This window comes from Passer domesticus, chromosome 10, assembly GCF_036417665.1.
Source record: "Passer domesticus isolate bPasDom1 chromosome 10, bPasDom1.hap1, whole genome shotgun sequence".
Lineage (NCBI taxonomy): Eukaryota > Metazoa > Chordata > Aves > Passeriformes > Passeridae > Passer > Passer domesticus.
In genome coordinates, this window is record NC_087483.1 from 17,047,373 (window position 1) to 17,068,352 (window position 20,980).

The following is a 20,980-nucleotide window of genomic DNA, read 5'->3' on the forward strand; positions in this document are numbered from 1 at the left end:
CTTCTGTCTCAGTTAAGTGTATTTCTGGCTGGGATAGGATGGTAAAGAGTGTCAGCTACGGCACAAATACTGCTCTGAAAGGCAGGGCCATAGAGGGTCCTGCTCAAACACTTCCTATCATGGAAGGGGTACACTCAGAAGTGTTTCACTGCCCCTCTTCTCTATTTATTTCTTGTTCTCTGCTCCCTAGGAAACAGAATTATATTAGTGTCTCTCTCTTTTTTGTCCTACTTTGAATGCCGAGCAGCTAGCACCCATTATTCTGTGACAATGTCCCATCTTACTGACATATCTTGAATATGTACATTTTCATACTGCTTTAATAGTGCTATTTTAAACTTTAAAGCCTGTCACTTGTCCTCATGAAAGTCAGATGGAAAATAACACTATTCTCATATTTTTTCTGGTCTTAACATCCAAAGCAGCAGTCCCTAGAGCAAGCCTCTGTCCTCCTGCTGGTAAAAATTTCTGTAGCCAGTTTGCACAGTGCTGTCCTGCAACTACAACTGAAGGGCAAATCCTAGTACTACAATTACTGCACATCTGCAGCATGTGAGGACTTGTTCTGTGATCACTTGCAACCCCTTAACTGGAAGTTTTGTCTCAACAATAAATGCATTATCAATTGAGAAATAAATACAGAAATTGAAGACTATAAAGGTAAACACTGGGCTGTTCCCACCCTTGTGTGGACACAGGCATGTACTACTAGCAGTACAGTAGTGTGAGATCAAGAGGTGCATCACAGAACTGTCTTGAATCCAAACCTCTAATCTCAGAGACCCAGACACCAGTCTCTGAACACATGAACATTCCTGCAGTTTTTTTCCAAGATACCTCACAAGGAAGAGCCTTTTCCATTAACATCTACCAAACGCTAAAGCACATAAGCTGTCCTACAGCAGATAAAAGCAGACAAAACCTCATGTTCAACAGAAACACTCTCCTGATTCAGGGGTGTGTTTGCAGGGCTGCCAGACCCTGTGCTTAGACCTGAACACTCTCAAGCCCTGAGACCAAGCCCCAGGTGCAAACATTTGCTGCCTGGTTCAGGAAATCAGGCTAAAGCCTTTTCTTCTTGACAAAGAAATGCCCTGTGGTCGAGCTGGCTAGAAATGACCAACACACCCTGCCCACATTTCATGTGCTGGGAGAAAAAATCTACTGAAGATTGCACAGTGCTGATAGAGTGCTCTTCCTTGTGCTCTTCCTAGTGATAAACACTGCATTCTCATCAGAGCATTTGTCACCAGCAATTTAAGAGTTAACCAGGAGAGTGGACAAAACAGCATGTCTCTTATTTGTCTCCTTTTGTAGCTAAAAAAAACCCTCTTATAGACGCAGGTGTAAATGTCCCTTTTCCTGACCTACAAGGTATTTGCCATACAGTCTGTCTCTAGGGTTAAAAAACTCCCTGACAGTAAGGCTTCTGTAAATACTCCCACTTTATCTGCAGAAAGGGAGAATCCCAGCAGTGCTGGAAACAGATATAAATGGAAACTGTTAAAAGAAGTTAATTTAAAAAAACCCATTCAGCATGTGTTAAAAGTAGCAGTGATTTCTGGCAAGAATCAATTAAACCAGATGAAACGCTTCTGATATGATTTCTGTGATCGGATCATTTAATTAGTTCTGGCTTTTAGTTCATCAGTAACAAGCTTCTGTGAGGGTGAAAGAGGAATAATTGTTTATTCAAATGGTAATAATTTGGGTTTCTTTAATTGATTCCTAATGTGAAAGCATTGATTCCTGCTGTTTTCTAAAGTGCAGGATGGAAAAGTTCCAGCATGATGTCCAGTTCTAGAGGCCACCAGGTCCATTCCCCAGTGCAGCCCCCCATTTGTGATCTGCTACCCCCCTATTGCTTCTCCTGGCTTGTCTGTACACTGCTGAGCAGTGAGCAGGGCTTAGCCGTTCTGAAGTGCTTGTGGGTTTATTAAGTATTCCTGTGTGAAGCTGACGATGCGCTCATAAATAATATTTCTGGGACTGAAACATGTTTTCTTTACAGCAGGCTGGATATTCTGGAAAGGAAATGTTTTAAAAACAAAACAAAAATTCAGACACACTGAAAGCATCTAAAAGTAAAGAAGTTTCAGATAATATAAAATCTTCCTTTAAAAAAAAAAAGTGTGATTTTTTTTCTGTGCCTGAAGTTAATTCACCAATCTTTCCCTAGGAGGAAATAGACTTTGTTTCGCTATGAGGATACAATGTAGCGATGTTGTGGCGCTTTCAAAAACACATACTGGAAGTTTTAACAGTAGGACTGGTAATCCTGTTTCTGCTTATTGCTAATTTGGTGGGTGCCAGTCAGTAAAAAGGCCATAGAATCCCTGCTGGTACAGGATGAAGGTATGCAAAGCAACAACCACTGAAAAAAGAGCATTTCTGCAGTTTGAAACTCCATGCAAGCATATTGCAGATTTATGCCTAAACCAGTGCTGAATTATGGGTCACTGCTGTAAAACCAGAATTCCTCAGATTACTTAATCTAATGAGGTCTCTGAGAGAAGAAAAAGGCTCCAGTCTATAAGATTTAGGGGGTTGAGACCTTATCTGCACACTTTCCTGTAAAACTCCAGGTGCACTGAAAGATCTATATCATCAGTTCCATGCTAAAAACGATGTTGTTTAAAACGAAACAATCAAAGGCTGAAAAGCAAAGCTCTCAAGTATCATGAAACAGCAAAGCAAAGGTTGCCTAATGTAACCTTCTTCTGCCTCGGGCTTGTGTGGTATAATATACTGCTTCAGTCTCTGACCAGGTACTGCCCCCACATTCATTTTTTTGGCAAGAGCTCTGCTTCACTCCAGGCACAGGCCTGACAATGCTCTGCATACAAAGCAGCTCTTCAATATTCTTTTTCATCTCAGCTCTTCAGTGCAGGGCTCTGGCTTCGTCTCCTACAAACTATCGCAACACTGCATGAACAATGATACTTTTCCATTCTATGCTGTTTCTTCTCTGCTGTTCAGGCCCAGAGCCCTGAATGCTTTGCACTAGTTAACACATTTGTTCCCAAAATGTCCCTGTGAGGCGAGGAAAGAAATATTATCCCTAGCTTAAAAAGTAAGATTGAGTTACCTTCTAAATAAAAGTAGAAAAGAGGCAGGAAAAGCAACCAGATCTCTAGAGTCCCAATCAACCACCTAAATCATCATTTTTTACAACAGGCCTCTGGCCTTTATTCACACCACACAACTTCTGCTAGAGGTTAGGCAGCAGTGCCAGAGACACAGCCCTATTCACTGGTATAACATAAATCTACTACTGTGACTCCAGACCAATATATTATATGACCCTGTTCTAGGTTTACTTAGGGTGAAATTCACTCCTGTGCAGAAAGCCAGCATTTACATCCTATCTCAGAAGTTTGCAGTTGTATGTGCACCTCATGTTTACCCCTCTGATCTTTTTCTTTGAAAGGGAAAAAAGAAAAAGTTGTGTTGTTTATCCACTAGACACTGTGATAACATAATTAAGCACATGTGCACCCTCTGTCATTAGAAGGAAAGGCTTCTTGAGAGCACTCTGATAAACTAAAAAGTAGAAAATAAAATAACACAAACTCTACATTAAAATAATTTTACCCTGTGAATTAGGGAACAAAACAATCTCCTTTCAATCATCATCTTTATAGCAAGAGTCTGTTCTGTATATTCCAATCCCTTCTATGTGCAAATTAAGAACCTTTTATCTTATTTAAATACATATCTCACTGTGTGAAAGAAAGAGCCTTGGATTTCTTCACAGAAGTACCTGCTCAATGCTCAGTTTATGTGATGGGGAGGACTGAGACAACACACTGGTCTTGTTCTTTCTGCACTTTACCAACTTTATATATTTTCAGCTATCCATCGATGTGGCCAATGGAAATTCATAAAAACCCCCAAGCAATGGAAATTCCCTGTCCCTTTATATCTGAAGGTGATTCCCAAAACTCCTCTGTTCCAGAGTTCATGGTAAACCAGTACAAATAAGTAATGTTTTCTGAAATCATATCTGAACCAAAGCAAATCTGAGTTTCACCAGAGCAGTGAAATCTACCAATTACTCCTCTGAAGTCACATTTTCATTGCCTATCTTGAGGCCCATAAATTAGTCAAAAGGTCAAGATTTTCAGTGCAGCAGAAAAAGTGCAGCTCCTCACACACATACATGCACTTCCCTGGTTTTTGGAAACATTCTGAGAGGAAGGAAGCAACAACACCCACCACACTCAGTCTCCAAAGCAAATTTACCAAATCACTAATGACATTTAATGTTCAAAACAGGTTGTTTTACAGTTCTAATACCTGCTACGGTCTCTTTTTTTTTTTTTTTTACTGAGCAGCTGTTAATAAGTTTAAATAAATTTAATTAATGGCTACAAATGACTGAAGAAAACAGGCTTACCATGTTCAGAATGTCATTTTTTGCTGCTATGATTTCTCATTTCAGCTTTTGAATGTCTTCCTTTAATATATATCTGATGTTTAAAAACATAGGCCTTTCAGGGAAGCTTTTAGCCACATAGCTACTAAATATCTCTCATATATTAGGATTTATATTTTTAAGAACATACTGAATGAAGCAAGAATTATTCCCACTTTGCAAATTGTGCAGCTATTGTACCCTGCTGGTCCCATAGCTGGGCCTGTGTGCTGTTATTGCATTCCAGTCTCCTGCCTGTATTACTGTGGTATCTGGGGGAATCAGGATACTTGGGGCTGTAGCACAAGGAAGCAAAGGTATCCCAAGCAAATACTCTGGAGTTGGACTGAGGGTGAATTGGACACATGAAAGTCGAGACAGAACAAGCTCTGGGCTTCTCCTCCGTGTGAGTTTTGCTGCCCCAATACAAGGGCCTAATGCTGGGTTTACAAAATACCTAGACATAATCTCAGAAAGTCTATTAATACGAAGACCCAGTGCTGGCTCAGAAACTAATTGTTTGGGTTGCAGAGTGAATTTTGGAGAGCACTCATCTTAGCCTTGATGTTATTACTCTTCTCTAGCACCTGTAGTTGACCAGAGCTGGAGATTGACTAGATGACCAGAGACATACATGTCCCCCCACTATGACAAATCACAGTAGCTCTGCTCTCTTAGTTGCACTGCCAGAATATTTTAGCCACAGAGAAAGGCTAGGGCAGAAATGGGGATGAGAGCTGGGGAGCGAGCCTTGCTCAGTTGCACTTGCTGCTCCAGCTGCCTCTGAAGAGATGAAAGGGCAGTGGCAGCCAGGCGTTCCCTGCTGGCTCTGCTTCACCCTGGCAGCAGCAGTAACCAAGGCAGCTCCCCTGGGCTCTGCCTCAGCCAGAGGAGTCACCACAGCTTCACTTCTGGTTTGCCTGCCCTTGGTTAATATCTGTTTTGCCTATGACAGACTTCCCCAAGGCCACACAGAGGTGGAGGCTACACCCAAATTTCGAGTCTCAATATAGCAGCTTAACCACAAGTCTGTCCTCCCTATCTCCTTTCTCAGGCACATATTGCCACAGACTCTCTATGCCAAATACAACACAGTGTTTCACAAGACAAGGCTTCCTTCTCCCCTCTTCCAAGATTCTAATGTTCACTTACTGTTTTCAAACAAGGGATGTTTTAAAATAGCAAAGAGCTCTATTAGGGGACTGCAGTTTACCTTAAAACCTAACCGAAGCAGACACAAAATCGGTGTAATATTCTCTGGCATGGTATTTCATGACTAAATCCACGCTGCTGAAGATGTCTGCTCTCCAGCCCACATTCTTAAATCCCTGCTCACTCTCCTGCCCAATAGCACAGAGATAAGCAAAGGAGGGGGTTGTCTGGCCTGTGTGCTTTGTCTGGTAAACAAGTAACCACTGTAGCACACGGATTACAATGCACACACTGTCTCTCCTTGTGCTTAGCCTCACCTACATCTCTGCTCCAGCTGCATCATTCCTGTGGAGGGCAATGGCCTCTGAAGGTTACAGAGCACCCCTCAACATAGTCTACAAGACTGGGAAAATAAGAAAAGAATTTCTATCAGCTGCCAAGTCAATCAAGACTTCATTTCTAACAGCCATTTCATCATGAGGGCAACAGTGGAAGCATGACTTCTAACAGTGGAAGCATGATTCCTGAGCACGAGAATGCTCGAGTTTGTTGATCACTCTGTACCCCAAATTCTGTGAGACACAGGCAGAGACTTAAGGGATTTTCTCAACTTTTATGCAAAATCTGAATTCTCAGAAACCCCAATATAGGTAACCCTGGAGGAAGCTTAACATGAATTCTTTGCTGACATTTTCCTCCAATTCACACGTTGGGAGACTTTTTCCTGCTTCCTCCTTGTCAAGAGGACAGCTTTGACAATATGGATTTTATTGTACACTGCCTACATCCCACTTCTTCCCCTTGTCAATAGCACAGAGGCCCAAACGCCATCTCAGCTGCAAAGAGGAAATGACTATTCACAAGACACAAAGGTTTATGGATTTCTGCCTAACAAAAGATTATTTCTAAGCAGACCCTTGGTGTATTGGTGCCTCATCTCTACCAGTGGGAAAGCAGATGCCTCAAGTACGCCCGACAGCAAGGAGTAAGAGCACTCTCCAAGGCAGGTGTACTATGCAAGGTAGCCTCTTAATCTTCTCACATGCACAAGCATTATTTTTCATACCAGCTGCATCTTAAACACTCAGTTAAGATGGTGATTAGTGGTGGTGGTAGGGTGTCACAGTGGGAGCTTTCTTAAGAAGAAAAGGCTTTGATTGAGCCAATGAAAGCTGTTGCCAGGGAACCAGATGCCATGAACACACCACTCCAGCAGAGCAAGAATACAAACCATGTGAGTGCTGGACTGAGCTTTAAATGCATTTGCTGGTTTGAGGCCTGAACACACCATTAACTCTTTCAGTACCTGAAAGAGTTCACACAATGAACGGGGAAGATGAGAATCTGTTGCAAATGCAAAGGAGCAAAACATCTCCTGACATTTCTCTCTAACAGATTCGGAAGAAAAACAAACAGAGGAAACTTTTGACCTTTAGTTTTGGACTGGCAAAGGACGTTTGTTTGTTTTGTAAAATGTGTAAGGAAACTTCTCTTCAAAGCAACACTTAGTTTTACACTAATGTGAAAAGGAATCAAGTAAGTGCTCAGATAACCCTATAAAAGTATTCATTTTGTTTTTGTAGGAGGGTGTTACAATGAAGTTTGGTGTGCACACAGTGTGTTCACTGGTCAGTTCCTCTGCAAGAGGAAAAGAATAGCTTAGATTCCATTTTTCCCAGATCTGAGCTGGTTTCCAACACAAATGTTACCGATTTGAATTTTATCTGATCAGCTGCCAATTTGTTTCAAAGTTAACTTTCCACTCTGATTACTAAACAGCCTTGTACTCTACCGACAGAGCATTTTTTTCCTAGTGTAAATTCCACAGTGCTCTGCAACCCTACCAGTAAAACGCAGCTAAAGCTCTAATTAAAAATCATGCCTGCCATATGTCAATTCATAAGAACTAAAATTAAACTAACAAGGGGCTGTAACCAAAACTTTTTTTGAACACAAGAGTCTGCCTGCTCTCTTTTGAAGCAGAACATGTGGAAGCCTGGGTAGTTCTTGTAGGGCAAGGCCTGGCCCCAAACATTTTCATCTTCAGGCTTCCAGTTTGAATCCAGCACAGGTTCCTAAGCGTGAAAAGCCATTCCCCACTCCACAGCCTGAGTGAAAGCCCCTCCATTCCTGCAGCCTGCACTGGCTGTGTATCTGCTTTGATCCCACAGAGCTGGTAACTGTTGAGTAAGTAACATGTTGCTGGCAGGATTATACTGAACTCCCCCTCAGTCTCCTTCCAGCCTATTTATATCCTGTGGAAATACCAGCCATCTAGTGAGCTCTGAGTTGGGATCCAGGGTACCACTGCCTTTTTATGCCTCTCCCACAGTGCAGAAGGCCTGGGGGGAAAGGACATAGCAATACCATTATAATGCTTAAGTGGCCATAAAGTCCCAGTGTGAGTCCTAACAATCTGAACATAAGGGACAATAAACCTTGGGCCCCTCAAATTTATTCTAGGGAATTGGCAAGAGCGGGTAACGTGCAAAGCTGATTTAATATCTTCACACAACTCCCATGCCAATTCCAGCCCAGCTTGGTGATGCTGGAAAGTTGGGCTCCCCTGTGCCCATTAGCCATCTAAATAGGCAGAGCATCACACCATCAAGACAATGCCATTCACTCTTGGAGTCCCAGCTAACAGCTATTGCACGGCTACAGTGCACAGCTGAAGGGCTGGGAGAACACACACACATACATCAAAATCAATGCTGAAAAATATGCCCCATGTTCATACAGAGCACTTTTGCCTCCCTGGATTCTGCAGTGATTGACTTGAGGGTTCCTTCTGCTGTGGGCTTGGCCCTGAGACCCCTCATTAGTTCCTATGTTGCTGTGAAGACGGGCTGCCTGGCTGCTTACAAATTAACTTCTGGGTTTAATCTGCAGATACAATACTTGCCAGGCTTGCTGCAGTTGTTCCCACTGCAGAGCCCATTTCAAGTGGGACACAACTTCTTTACGAAAGTTCCTGTATAACACATAAAACAGGGACAAACAACACCGCAGCTCAACTTAGGTTAGTACTGAAAATGAAGAAGTGGAAGAGATTTCTAAGCAGAACAGAGTTATCTAAACAACTCTGCTAACATATGAGGGCTAACAGCCCAGTTTTCTAACTAGTTCCATACAAAATTTCTAGCAATCAAAACCAGCCAGCATCTGTGTTTTGTATTTTGAGCCTAAGCTCACATACACAGCTAAACACTGCATGGTGGCAAAGGAAGGCATTGTGGTGTGCTGGCTTAGTGGGGCATCAATATGAAAGCATTGCTTACTGAACAAACATGGTTCCACAGCAGGTCAGTGACCTCGGCAGAGCCCCTGCCAAAGATCCTATGCAGATGTGATCCTGCTCAGTTTGCAAGAGTAAACAGAGCTGCATTGCAAGATGGTGCTGTTACAGAGGCTAATAATCCAATCTCTGTACCACAAAGAGGTGCAGATGTATCAAAGTTACCATGTTGAAGAGAGATATTTAACACTGCCTGTTGCTGTCCCACTCCTCACCAAAGACCATCACCAAAACATAGGTATTCCTTACACTTATGCTCACATGCACACACTCATGCTGCCACGTTAGAGGAACTTAACTGAAGATTTCAAATATGAAGTGCAAGATGTAATTGCAGCATTTTAAAAACATATTTTCCTCTTTCCCATATGCCTCAAGACATTATGTCTCAGCTGACATAACTGCACGTTCTCCCCACACTGAGGGATCCAAGCTTCAGTGTGAAAATTACACCTGCTCCAGGACGAAAGTGACAGTGGCCTCCAGGACACTGACACATCCTTTTTTGCCATAAGTGGAACATGCACAGTTTGTTTCCCAACACAATGGGAAGAAATGAGAGTTTCATGGACTGTAGGAATCAAATGCTGCTCTGAACAGCTGTACTCAGACCCCAAACACAGCACAGAATCCCTGTGCTCAACACTCAGACTCTGTAGTCAGTCCAGAGCCACCAGCCCTCTGACCAGCTTCTGCAACGAGTCCATCCTCACTCCACCCTACTGCCCACTCAATCCTCAGTCCGTCTTTCCCTATTTCTCCATGCCCAGCATCCCCAGAGCTCCCAATGCCCTTGTCCTCTCCTTAGAACTGGCAATATTTCCTATTTCCTTCCTCAGACCCTACCTCTATTTCCCTTGTTCAATTTTTTTCCTCTTTTGCTCTTAAGCCCACCTTTACTCAGATGAGCTTCAGGTCCTACTTGAGTAAACTCATAATTTTTTCCCCAAACAGACCTTTCATTAAAATCACTGTCTCAATGAGACATACTCTGATACTTACTGAAAATGCATATTTTTCACAGCTACAAGACTGGACAGTTTATTTCAATAACATATTGCTCTAAATTATACACATTTCTTTTAATGGCATTTAAAACAGATCAGATGTAGCACTCAAAAGTGCTGAATTTTTAATTGTAAAAGATACCTCCTTTTATGACATAAACTAACAGTACTCACAAGTACAACTGAAAATCATAAAAAGCAATTACCAATACAGCCCCTTTCCACATTAACAAAATGTAATTAAGCACTGCTTAAAAACTATGTCATAGGGTGCTGGAGAAAAATTGCTAAAGGAATGCAAAGCAGGGAATCAACAACAGGCTTTGGAAGTAAATTTAGATTGATACTCCCACCTAAATCTCTATTTTCTTAATTTATGTTTGGTTCAACTCATTATAAAGTCATGAAGAACAATCATGCTTGGAATTAAGTTATCTTAAGCTGGGGAGAATTCAGAATGCCTCTGCCAGTACAGGCTCATTTCTATTGCTATTCTGTTGTGGAAAAGTGTCATTTTTGCCGTCTGAAGAAAGCAGCTCCTGTGTTTGAAGGCATATTTGTTTTGTACATTTTCTATTGCTGTTTGTATATTGTAAAGCGCTTTGAGCACATGTAGAATGAAAGGCACTGTACGAAACACAGTTAAAAGTTGCCGTGTTGTAATCTGCTGTAAGTCTTTGTACATGGCAGCAGGGGGCACTTCCACAAGACGATGCTGAAGCACAGTTGACAGACTTCCCCGGTTTCAAGGCCAGGCAGAAGTGCTGCTCACTGTGTTCACATCCCACTTCTGAAAGCAGAGCATGATTGCACTGAGCAGCAGCACCCACCCCTCTTGTTCCTACTGAAAACTCTCAAAGCAAGTTGAGTAACTTAGTGAGAAAATTAAAGGAAGAGATACACAATCCTTTGAATGAAGCATGAAAAGGGCAAAAATCATACACCCCAGCACCAAAGAAGTAAATGTCTGAACAGGTTCTGCCATCCCAGTGCTAGTGTGGGGGACAAAGGACAGGAAGTCCATCACAAGGGTCAGGAACATAACAGGGATACTGGAACTCTTACCTTTGCAGTTACCTGGGATTTTTAAAATGTTCCTAAGCTAAATTTCTGCAAGAAAACAATTAACAATCACAGAGAAAGTAATTTGGTAATGAAAAATCTACACAAACCCCAAGAGGATAAGTCCTCTACAAAACAATTCCCAAAATTGGTCTCTTCCAGCTCTGTTTTTCTCAGTTTTGGGCTAGTAATGAAATTTGGAGGGTATCACAAAGACAATACAATAAAGCAGCTTGGAAAGGATGATATTTGGTCACATTGGAGGATTTACTGCAGGGTATTCCCTGACTCCTGTCTTTGGAGTATTTCTGTGCTTGCTTGTATCCTCCCCAGCTGATATGAGGATCCCAATTTCTGTTTAGTATCATAACAATGGAGAAACAACCCCTGATCACAATGAGTGATGGTGGTGGCTTAGAGATCCTAAGATGTTAAGACAACCAGAACAGAGAGAACAAGAAGCACACTGGACAGGCAAGAGGGGAAAAAGTAACCAACAGTACCGCACAAACCCAGGATGCTAGTCTGGCTTTTCTGCTATTTGGAGATGTGTGCTAGCAAGACACAGAATTAAGAATCAGAGTATTTGTGAACAAGGAACTTGTCTGAGCACTCAGGCTTAATGCCTGATCTCTCCCTGCTAAGATGTGTGTTGAAAAAAAGACCAGGAGAAGCTGAAAAGTGCCTTAGGAACCAGAGGTGAGTTGCTGTTAGAAAATTCTCCATAGTAGTTCTCAGATATTAAATATTTTCAATTTCCGAATGCTGTGTTGATATAATAGAATGACAAAGTATTTTACAGTATGTTCTCCTTAATGAAAATCAAAATGTGGTAACCAGTGGCATAATATAATGAGAGAGATTTATGTCTGCTGTAGCTAAAATTGGAACACCTTCACAAAATCATTGTTTGGGAAGGAAAAACACACACAAAAAGTAGATTTTAAGGGGAAAATCATGATGTCAGATGAATGAGTAAACCTGCTAGTTCTAGTATTTGTGTATTTTTTGAATCTACATCTGTTATAGTGATTTAAAATAATACTTTATTTGAATGGGGCATCCCATCAGTTTCACAGTGGCTAAAAAAGAGACTTATTTATATATTGCACTTCAGTGTTCCATAAAAACAGAATACATTAGAGCTACAGATAGTGCTTTTCCCTGTGAGTTCACACTGAAAGCAGCAACCCTAACCTGACTCACTCTGTCTTCAGAATTATTTCTGAAATTATCATATTTTGATCCAGGTACACAGAAAAACTGAAAAAGCCTGTAAGATGCAGATCAAAATTTATCCCAAACTTCCCTCCCAGCTTCAGCACTGCAGTTCTACTAGAGCCAGAGGGACTTGGAAGAAAGCATCAGCTTTGTGTATTTTTCATCCTGCCTTGAGGCAGATTGTGAATCTCTGCGGTACCTCTCAAAAGAATCATGACTGTTCACCCTGTTTAGCATTGCTATCAGAACAGTTCTTGTAAACTTTTGGCGATTTTTGTGACTTTTGGTCATTGGAAGCCAGAATATGACATTCTAACTTCAAATCAAGGAAAGTATGTGAGCACTCCAATTACAAGAATAATTTGAAATCCCCTGCCTTCATGGCATTCAAGGCACCAGTAAGTTTCCCTAGAGAAATGTTGTGTGCTTGTTATCACAGTTTTCTCTATGAGCTGGGACAGCTGATCTGCCAGAGCCCTTCTTGGGCCACGTCATTGAAGGCAATACCAAGGCACAACAGTCTCAAAGCCTCTATTTTATCTATGCCTTCCCTAGGGCAGCCATCCCTCCAAGCTCTGAGTGCATTGGGATGCTTCTCAGGCTGGGATGGATTCCCACAGCTAAGACAATCTATCGGACATGCTGTCTGTTGCTGCCTTTGCTACAACAAAGCATGCTAGAGTTTCTGAGGGAACCCCCTGGTCTTTCTATAGTCCCCATATTAAGACCATTTTACAGCAACTCCATCATGCAATTAATCTCTCTGCTGCTGATGGCTAAAGGCTCATGTAAATAAGAGAAAAATTTCTTGAGCTAGGATGAGCCAGGTTTATGTATTCACAGAGAAGTGAATACAGCACAAAAGAATCATGGACTGATTCAAATGATAGCTACAATAACACAGTAGCTATCTCTCTAGTGTAGCAACTACCTATCCCACCTGAAGCTGGAGTCATGTTTCTGTTCATGGTACACCCCCCTTTCTAAGGAGAGCAATTATACAAAGAGGAAAGGAAAAGGGGAAAACATTTTAAACTGAGAGAAATTGCAAGCTACATTTTTTTTTATTCCTAAGAGATTTAATCCCTGTACTATTAAATATCAAATTCATTAACTTGTCAATTGAGAAAAAAGAACATGTTTCACAGTAATAGCGGTCATGGATGAGATGCAACAAACCAACACCGGTACCCCAGACTTTCACCTACAGTGTTGAGGAACCAGTGTGATACAAACCATACTGAATACAGGTATGAAGATGGGTCTAGCATGCATGCTTATAAACAGACATCACCTTTGTCACATTTATTAGCAATATACTACACATGCTACTTGTGTAGAACACTTCCACATGTGTCATGTACTGCTCTTGTAGATGTCCCCATAGTTAGGGCACTTCTTAGATCTAGTCAGCAGTATTTTAAAAGCACTTTTTAAAAAAAATGTGTATTCCATAGCCAATAAAACATACTGGACTACAGGTAAAAACTATGGAGTACCCCTGAAATACTTCAAATTAGTCATCCTTTGTAGACCTGTAAATTCAGAATACTGGGCACAGAATTTTTCCACCTACTCCTCAGCACTGCAGGCAAAACAGATTGTTCCCAGTGTTGAAGGGCTGCTGTGGCTGTAGGAAGAGGAGATGCATTGGGAAGAACTGGGAGAAGGAACAGAAAGCTCTGCAGATACAGTCTTGTTGCTCGTGTTGTCACTAGGATAAAAGAAGGAAAAGAGCCACAACTGCCACTGTCAAATGAGACTCCATTTGGTGTGGTGGCACAGGTGGCAGCAACAGCAGCAGCCTGGCTTTACCTAGGTCTGGTTTTACACTAAGTATGCTGCATGCTTACAGTCACTGCTCACAGTCACTGCCCAATGCATCTGCTGCCCTGGGCTAATGCTTATCACATTTTTGCCTATGGCAAGACCTGTCTGGACCTAAGCAATAAAACCTTCTTGCAGTTGAGAAGAAGCTGATGAAAGTCCCCATTGAGGTAATGTACCATGCTGCCAGATTAAAAGTGGGCAAGATCTTGATGACTAATTCACAGCCTGAGTTCTCACTTTCCAGTACTTCCTGCTATAGCTGGTCTGTTGTAGAACACCTCAACTCAGGTCCTAGTTGTGCTGCACAGCAATTCTTAGGCTCAGACAAGAGTTTCATTTGATAGATTTGCTGATAATAGCAGGTAAAACCACAATGGAGAAAGCACGTAAGGAAAAAATAATTTGCTGTGTAGTTAATAAGCCACAAATTGACAAACTCCAAGCTGATTAAAGGTTTGGTTTTGTTTTTTCCTTGCCAAAGTCTTTACTTTACCCCTTCCCTGTTTCAGGATTATTTTAACTGGAAATCTCCCATTGAAAGTTACTCCCATTTTAGCAAGACTTTAAATGCAAAGCACATAATGAAGGACTGCTTGGGTCTGTCCCTTCCAGAAAAGGACTGTAGGAAAAAGGGAACACTTATTCTGTACTCTGAGCCTTCATGGAAAAAGGGAGGTAGGCAAATGGGCCTGCAGGGCTACTGGCATAGAAGAAAACTACAGCTGGAGCTACACACCCTCCAAGACTCGACAAGAACCATCTTGGTGTAGAGAAGAGAGCAGATCAGAAGCCACAGATAACACAAAGCTTCTGGCTCCTGTTCTTTTAGATGTTAACTACCCAATGACTCCAAGAAACCTCAAAATGACTACTGCTGTTCACTGATGGTGCCTGTTAGCAGGCTCTTAATAAAATTAACCTGATATTCAAACGTGTTCTTTAGTATCATCTTCCCCCTCTTTCCTTTAAAAGATTCCAGCTATAGTCAATTTGTCATGATTAAACCTGTACCTGTGCTGAGGCTTTAAATGGTGCCAACCTGGTCTCTGTGCCTTCACAAAGGCTGACTTATTTCCCAAACACCTTGACATATGGAGAGTTGCTTTCTTTGAAGTCCATAGAGAGCCGGATTTTGGTTCTTAATAAATTGTACTGGAATTTTGCCATCAGCACCAATGGAGTCAGTTCATGTGTGGACGTCATGTCTACAAACCCTGACAAGGAAAAAAGCTTCTCTACTTCTATTCAAGCGGAAGAAGTTTTCATGCTAACTAGCAAGGGGTTGGGTGTTTTTTACCTTGGATTGGAAAGTGTCAGCCATCCTACATGATATTCATCATTGCACTGGCTCCCATATTTCTCAAGTCATGGTATAATAACCTACGTGATTACATAATAGCATTTTGTATTCTGCATAACTCATTGCTATTAAAACTGCTAAGCCACACCCTTGCCAATGACATGATTCTTTTTTCTGCAATGCAGCAACTCTGCTTTAAAAAAAAGGTAAAAAAGCACAATGAGCCTTTTTAAGACAGGAGAATTATCCATTAATCTCTGATGGTATGAGATATTGTAGAGCTGCTACTGACATTTGTCTGGGAAGATTTTGCTTAACTCATTCTTCGCTCCACCAGTAGTGATATAATGAGTTCATCTCAAACTTGAGGCAAGATTTTTTTTTCCCAACATCCTACATCTTTATCTGTGTTATATGTATACACCCACTGATACATTCACTGATGTCTTGACAGTAAATTCTGAAACTAAGCAAGTCATTCCTGTGTGACATTCCTGGTGACACAGGATATTAATAAATTAAGATGCACATCGAGTAACAAGTATCCACATCCAGCATCATATATTTCATTCTCCTACAAATGCTTAAATACTACATGCTTTTCACTTTAGACTTGACTTGAGAGACAAGTCAGAGCTGACTAAACAGTTTAAAAGCCAACCACAGATTGGTTTTCCTTCCAGTAATTTCCTAGTAGTTTTTAATTTTGTGCTATGACTCTGTCTCTACATTAAAAATCAAAGATTTTACATCAGTCTGTACCAACAGTCTCTACAGGACATAACAAAGACAAAATCTTTTCTCTTCATCTGTACTCTACTTCATGAACTGGGTATCCAGCAGAGTGAGGGCACGGGCATAGGTTGATAAGACATTCTAAGCATGTAAGTACTACAGCAGGCCTGATGGTGAGCTGTGTCCAGTTTCTTGTGTCACAGGAAGGATCATGCACAAATATAACTTAATGCTGCCTTTGTAGCTCCTTAATCCTGGAATTAAGTGGTTTAACCATTCCTAGCATAATTTACTTTGCTGCTGCCTAGCAGTCTAACTCTAGTGAGCTAGGGTAGCTGAGGATTTTGGCAATGTCTTAATGTCCTGACTAAATCCTTTATTCTCTGGGGAGAAGACTAGGGAGATTCCATCTTGACAATACAGCACTTCACTCTGATATTTCCAAACTGTGAAGGTATTATCCATCATACCTTAGAAATCAACAAATCTTGGAGATGAGGTGAAGGGGTGAATTTAACTAGACCTGTAATTTCTTATTCCTGCAGCAGAGTAGAACTAAGAGTGTTTCACAGTGATTTGAAAAGGTCTACATTTTGTTGTTTTTTAGAGCTTCTCTGCAGTTACTTTGTGGAGATAATATTGCAGTAGGTTAGTCTTAAGATTTAAATGAGGCATAGGTTGACATTTTGGAAGTGCGCCCTGAAGGTCTGGAAGGACATGGAGGAAAAAGCAAAGATACTGCTTTGCAGAGACTACCACTAGCAAAAGCTCTGCAGACCCCAGCTGACACATCTACCACCAGGCTGGCACTGCCAGACCTGGTGTTCAGAAACACTCTCAAGCCCAGCTTGTTATCAACAGCTGTAGATGTTCTGAAAAAAACTCCAGCTGCCCAGAGTAGATGTTTCCTGAAAAACAGCACTGGAAGGAGGACTTCAACTTTCAACTGGGAAAGAAATTGCAACACAATTATTTCCCCTCAAGTCTGTGGTCACAGCCCCTAGGGTTTTCTTTCCTTGGTCAGCTATGTATCCATGCTAGTATTTATTGCATTTAATTCAAGGAGAGTAACACAGTCTCAAAAGTCTGGGAGAAGAATATGGCACTTGCACACTGTGTGCCTGCTTACATATGCATATGTGATATATCTCTATTGGACTGTATGGGTGGAGAACAAAGCAATTTTCTTCCTCCTTTGTAAGTTTGCTGAAGTTACTTGATTTGTTGAAAGTTGCACAGAGCAGGACATAAAAAATACTGGGCTGGGATTCAGAAAACTTGGGTTTAAATTGCCACCATCACTGAAATACAGAGAAAAGAGAGTTTTTGGCAAACCGCATCATTTGTTCAAGCAGTCTGAGAACAAGCAGCAAATCTGTGATAAATCTGGCAAAGCCAATTAGAAGTTAGTCAGCAGGCAATCTGTAGTAGAAAGATCTGGCTTTCTCTTAATCCTGCGATATGCTGTTACTGTAACACCTCACTAGAAGAAGCCCTGCTTTGTCAGTCCTTGTAACCCTACACCAAAAAATATCAGCCCAAGAAATTTTTCAGAATCCGTCAAATCCATGAGCCCAAAGAGCAACTTCAGTTACTTCTGCAAGGGGCACTAATAAAAACCAAAATCAATACTTCTAGCCTTGCAGCTATGAAACAAGGTACTACCTCTGCAGTATTTGCAATGGAACAGCTAGATTATTTTTTAAAATTTATTATTATTATTGTTGAACAGTATTGAGATTGACTTTGGCACATAAAGGATCAACATTCCCCCAAGGCCCACAGGCTAACTTCAGAAGCAGGATACTAATGCTTCAGAGCATGGCCTCCCTGCTAAAGATTGTCAATAATTATACAAACTATCTGTTCACTGGTGCCTGGATCAATATGACCACTTACTATTGTGCTCTCTTTCACATACTAACATGCACACTCAAGTCACCAACCAGCAGCAACATGGCTGAGTTATTATTATTCTGACCAGAATGGAAACAACAATCAAATCCCTTATATGAGAACACTGACTTCCATGCAATTTCTTAAAGCTCTTTGCTTTTTGTTTATTTCTCATTAGCCCACAAGGTGTTTGTAAAGTGATTCATGCACAAGGCAGCAAACTACAAAATCCTGAAAAATAAGAGTTAAAAGCCCCATTTTTTTAAGGAACATCGTCTTGGAAAATAATTTGGAAGCTTTGTCATTTGCCTTCTGGATGTTTTTATTTCTTGACATTACCAACTTTTTTATCTAGGTTACAGGTATATACATAACCCATATTGTGGCAAGCACCACACAAACACATAATGAATCAACAATCCTTTCTTCTAAGAGCTTACATACAAACATGAGCACGGTGAGAAATTTAAAGGCATCGCCAAAGCTTAATACTATTTGTAGGTAAAACATGAGGAAGAACCTAGGATATTTCAGCAGTATTGCCATTGTGTAGTTCAGACTGAACAGCAAGAGCAATATTTAAATCACAGGAAGCAATTTGGCCAGTCATAATGATCTCAGATATCAAGTATTCTGAACAAAATACTTCGTATCCCAGCAACCCCCAAATTGCTGTTAAAATCTTAATCCTACTGCTTTACATATGATATGAAAACTTGACCTTTTATACTAATAAACTAACCAGATGAAAGGTGCAACAAAATTCAACACTATCCACATTTACAAATTAACATTTTTCATGTTACTAATTAAGCACATTTTAAAAAACATGCATGTGCATTTATATGGGCCTGAATAACCATGCACACATGCACAAATATTTTTCAGGTCCAGCATTTGTGTGAGCCTTTAGCTAGGTTTATCCTGTCTCATATAGTAATGATATCTGCAGAGATAAAAAGTGAACCTTTACAAAGAGAATGCCTTTAATCAGTCTTCTAATCAGAGTTTGAACTAACGAGGAAAGTCTCAGTGCAATTGAGTTAGCTCTTGCTTAACTGCATGTGACATTTTGGAATAGATTAGGTTCTAATGGTCTATGGCAGAGCCTTCTCTTTAGAAACCTCGGGACGTCATTAATAAATATTGGCCATCATATAGGGACTCCACACCTCTGTAGTTGAGACAAAACATCTTATAGGAAATCACTGCCTACTGTGTCGTGAACCACATCAGTGAAGCCAGGCGCAACATCCATCAAAGATTAAAAGAGCAGAAAACGAACACTGCTGTGACCAAACACTTGAAATCATGTGCCGACTGCCACAAACAATTAGAATTCAGCAGGGGTATTCTCAGGCATTCACAAATCATGACTGCAGGAGACCTCAGGAAATGGGGCCACGATTAACCCATCCTGCTGTCCCCAGCCAAAACAACAGGCTGTTTCAGGGAAGACGCTGCTAGCTTTCTTGTCGTGAAAAAGCCTAATTTTACTAAAATCTCACCTTCTAATCAAGATGTGATGCCTAGTCTTTTATACACAGAAACTTACAGCTACAGAGAGGAAGGAATTGGAGTGCAATTCTGGTTTTGAGCAAGGGAGGAGATCTACTTTAGGGTTTTCATTTGGCAGCAAGAGGAATACCTCAAAGGCTGCAGGCTTGGGGTCTCCAACGAAGGCAGCTGCTCTTGTCCTCCAGTGCCTAGTGACAATCCCAACACATCTTTGTGGAGCACCAATAGGCTCCATCTGTTAGGATACATCTTGTCCTTATGGCCAAATCTGTTTACTACAGAAAGACAGGTTGGAGGTGACATTTGCTGATTTTGGGTAGGTAAAAAAGAACAGAAAGCCCTTCTGAGCACAAAAGAGTGTAAAAACTTGCACAAACTGAAGAATAAAATCCCCAGGTTTGAATAACATCAGGTTCACAAAAACAAACAAGCAACCCAAAATAAACCCAAAACCACAAGGCCAGACTATTTGGAATGCTATGTCCACAGACACACAAAATTTGTGTAAAAGCTCCTCCTTTTTTTCTACTTTTTATTTTAAAACGAGTCAGTTAAATTTAGCCTTTTATTCTCAAAATTGCTGCAAGATGGCTTGAGACAGCCTGAGAAATGAAATTGGAACTTTCTTACCTGACAACTTTCTTACCTGACCTTTGAAAAGAACATAGAATTGGATTTTCAACAAAACAATAACTCAAAAGGGCTGGCCTTGCTGGCTAGCACAGACCCATTGCCTATCAAGCACCTCTCACTTGCCTTACCCCATCCAGCCATCTTTCCCACAGCCTCTTTACAATCTGGTTCATTGCAGGCTGCCTCAGTAGCTGTAGCTGGCTGCAGATCTGTTCAAAACAGGAGCTTGAAGAGGAAATAGCTTTGTTGCTTCTTGAGAAGTTTTATAATTTTTAATGCACATTTGAAATTTCTCAATACTCTCACATGCAGGCATATTTGTTGGGAAAGGCCTGACATGCTGCCTGAATCCAGCTAGAGCTGAGAGCACCCAGTACCTTCAAGTCAAGTCCTGCATGCTAAGAGAGCTCTCAGGGCTGGGCAGGCTCAAAAGCAATGAACTCCACTGATGTCAGTGCAAGTTTTCCACTGCATGGTATCAACCTATTGTTTACAAAGGCACTCACTAGAAAAAATGATCAAATGGTGAGGAAAGGTATATACAGAGATGTAGGCAAAGAATAATTAATGCAGTAATTGGCTGTAGTGCAAAGGAACATGGACAGGCTTCAACATGTCTCCTATATTGTGAAACACTTAGGCAAGTATGGGGTGGTTTGTTTTGAGAATTGCCAATAACTACATTCCACAGATCCACACAAACTAGATGACTAACTGGCAAACAGCATTAGAGTTTTTATAGAACTTGCAGTTTATGGAAACGAGTACAGTTTAGAGCTCTTATTTCTACAGTTCATTTCTTTATCTTCTAGGAGAACATTTGATTTTCCAACTATGTCCTTTCCGTTCTTTATACACCTGTTCACTGGGATGTAGGGAAACCAGATCTTTCCAGACCATGAAGATTAACA

General features: G+C 41.0%; 1 protein-coding gene across 2 annotated transcripts in view; it reads right to left on the reverse strand.

Moving 5' to 3' along the window:
- Positions 1-20,980, reverse strand: part of ALS2 (alsin Rho guanine nucleotide exchange factor ALS2) — a 221,407-nt gene that overhangs the window by 159,362 nt on the left and 41,065 nt on the right. The gene's annotated exons all lie outside the window — the stretch shown is intronic.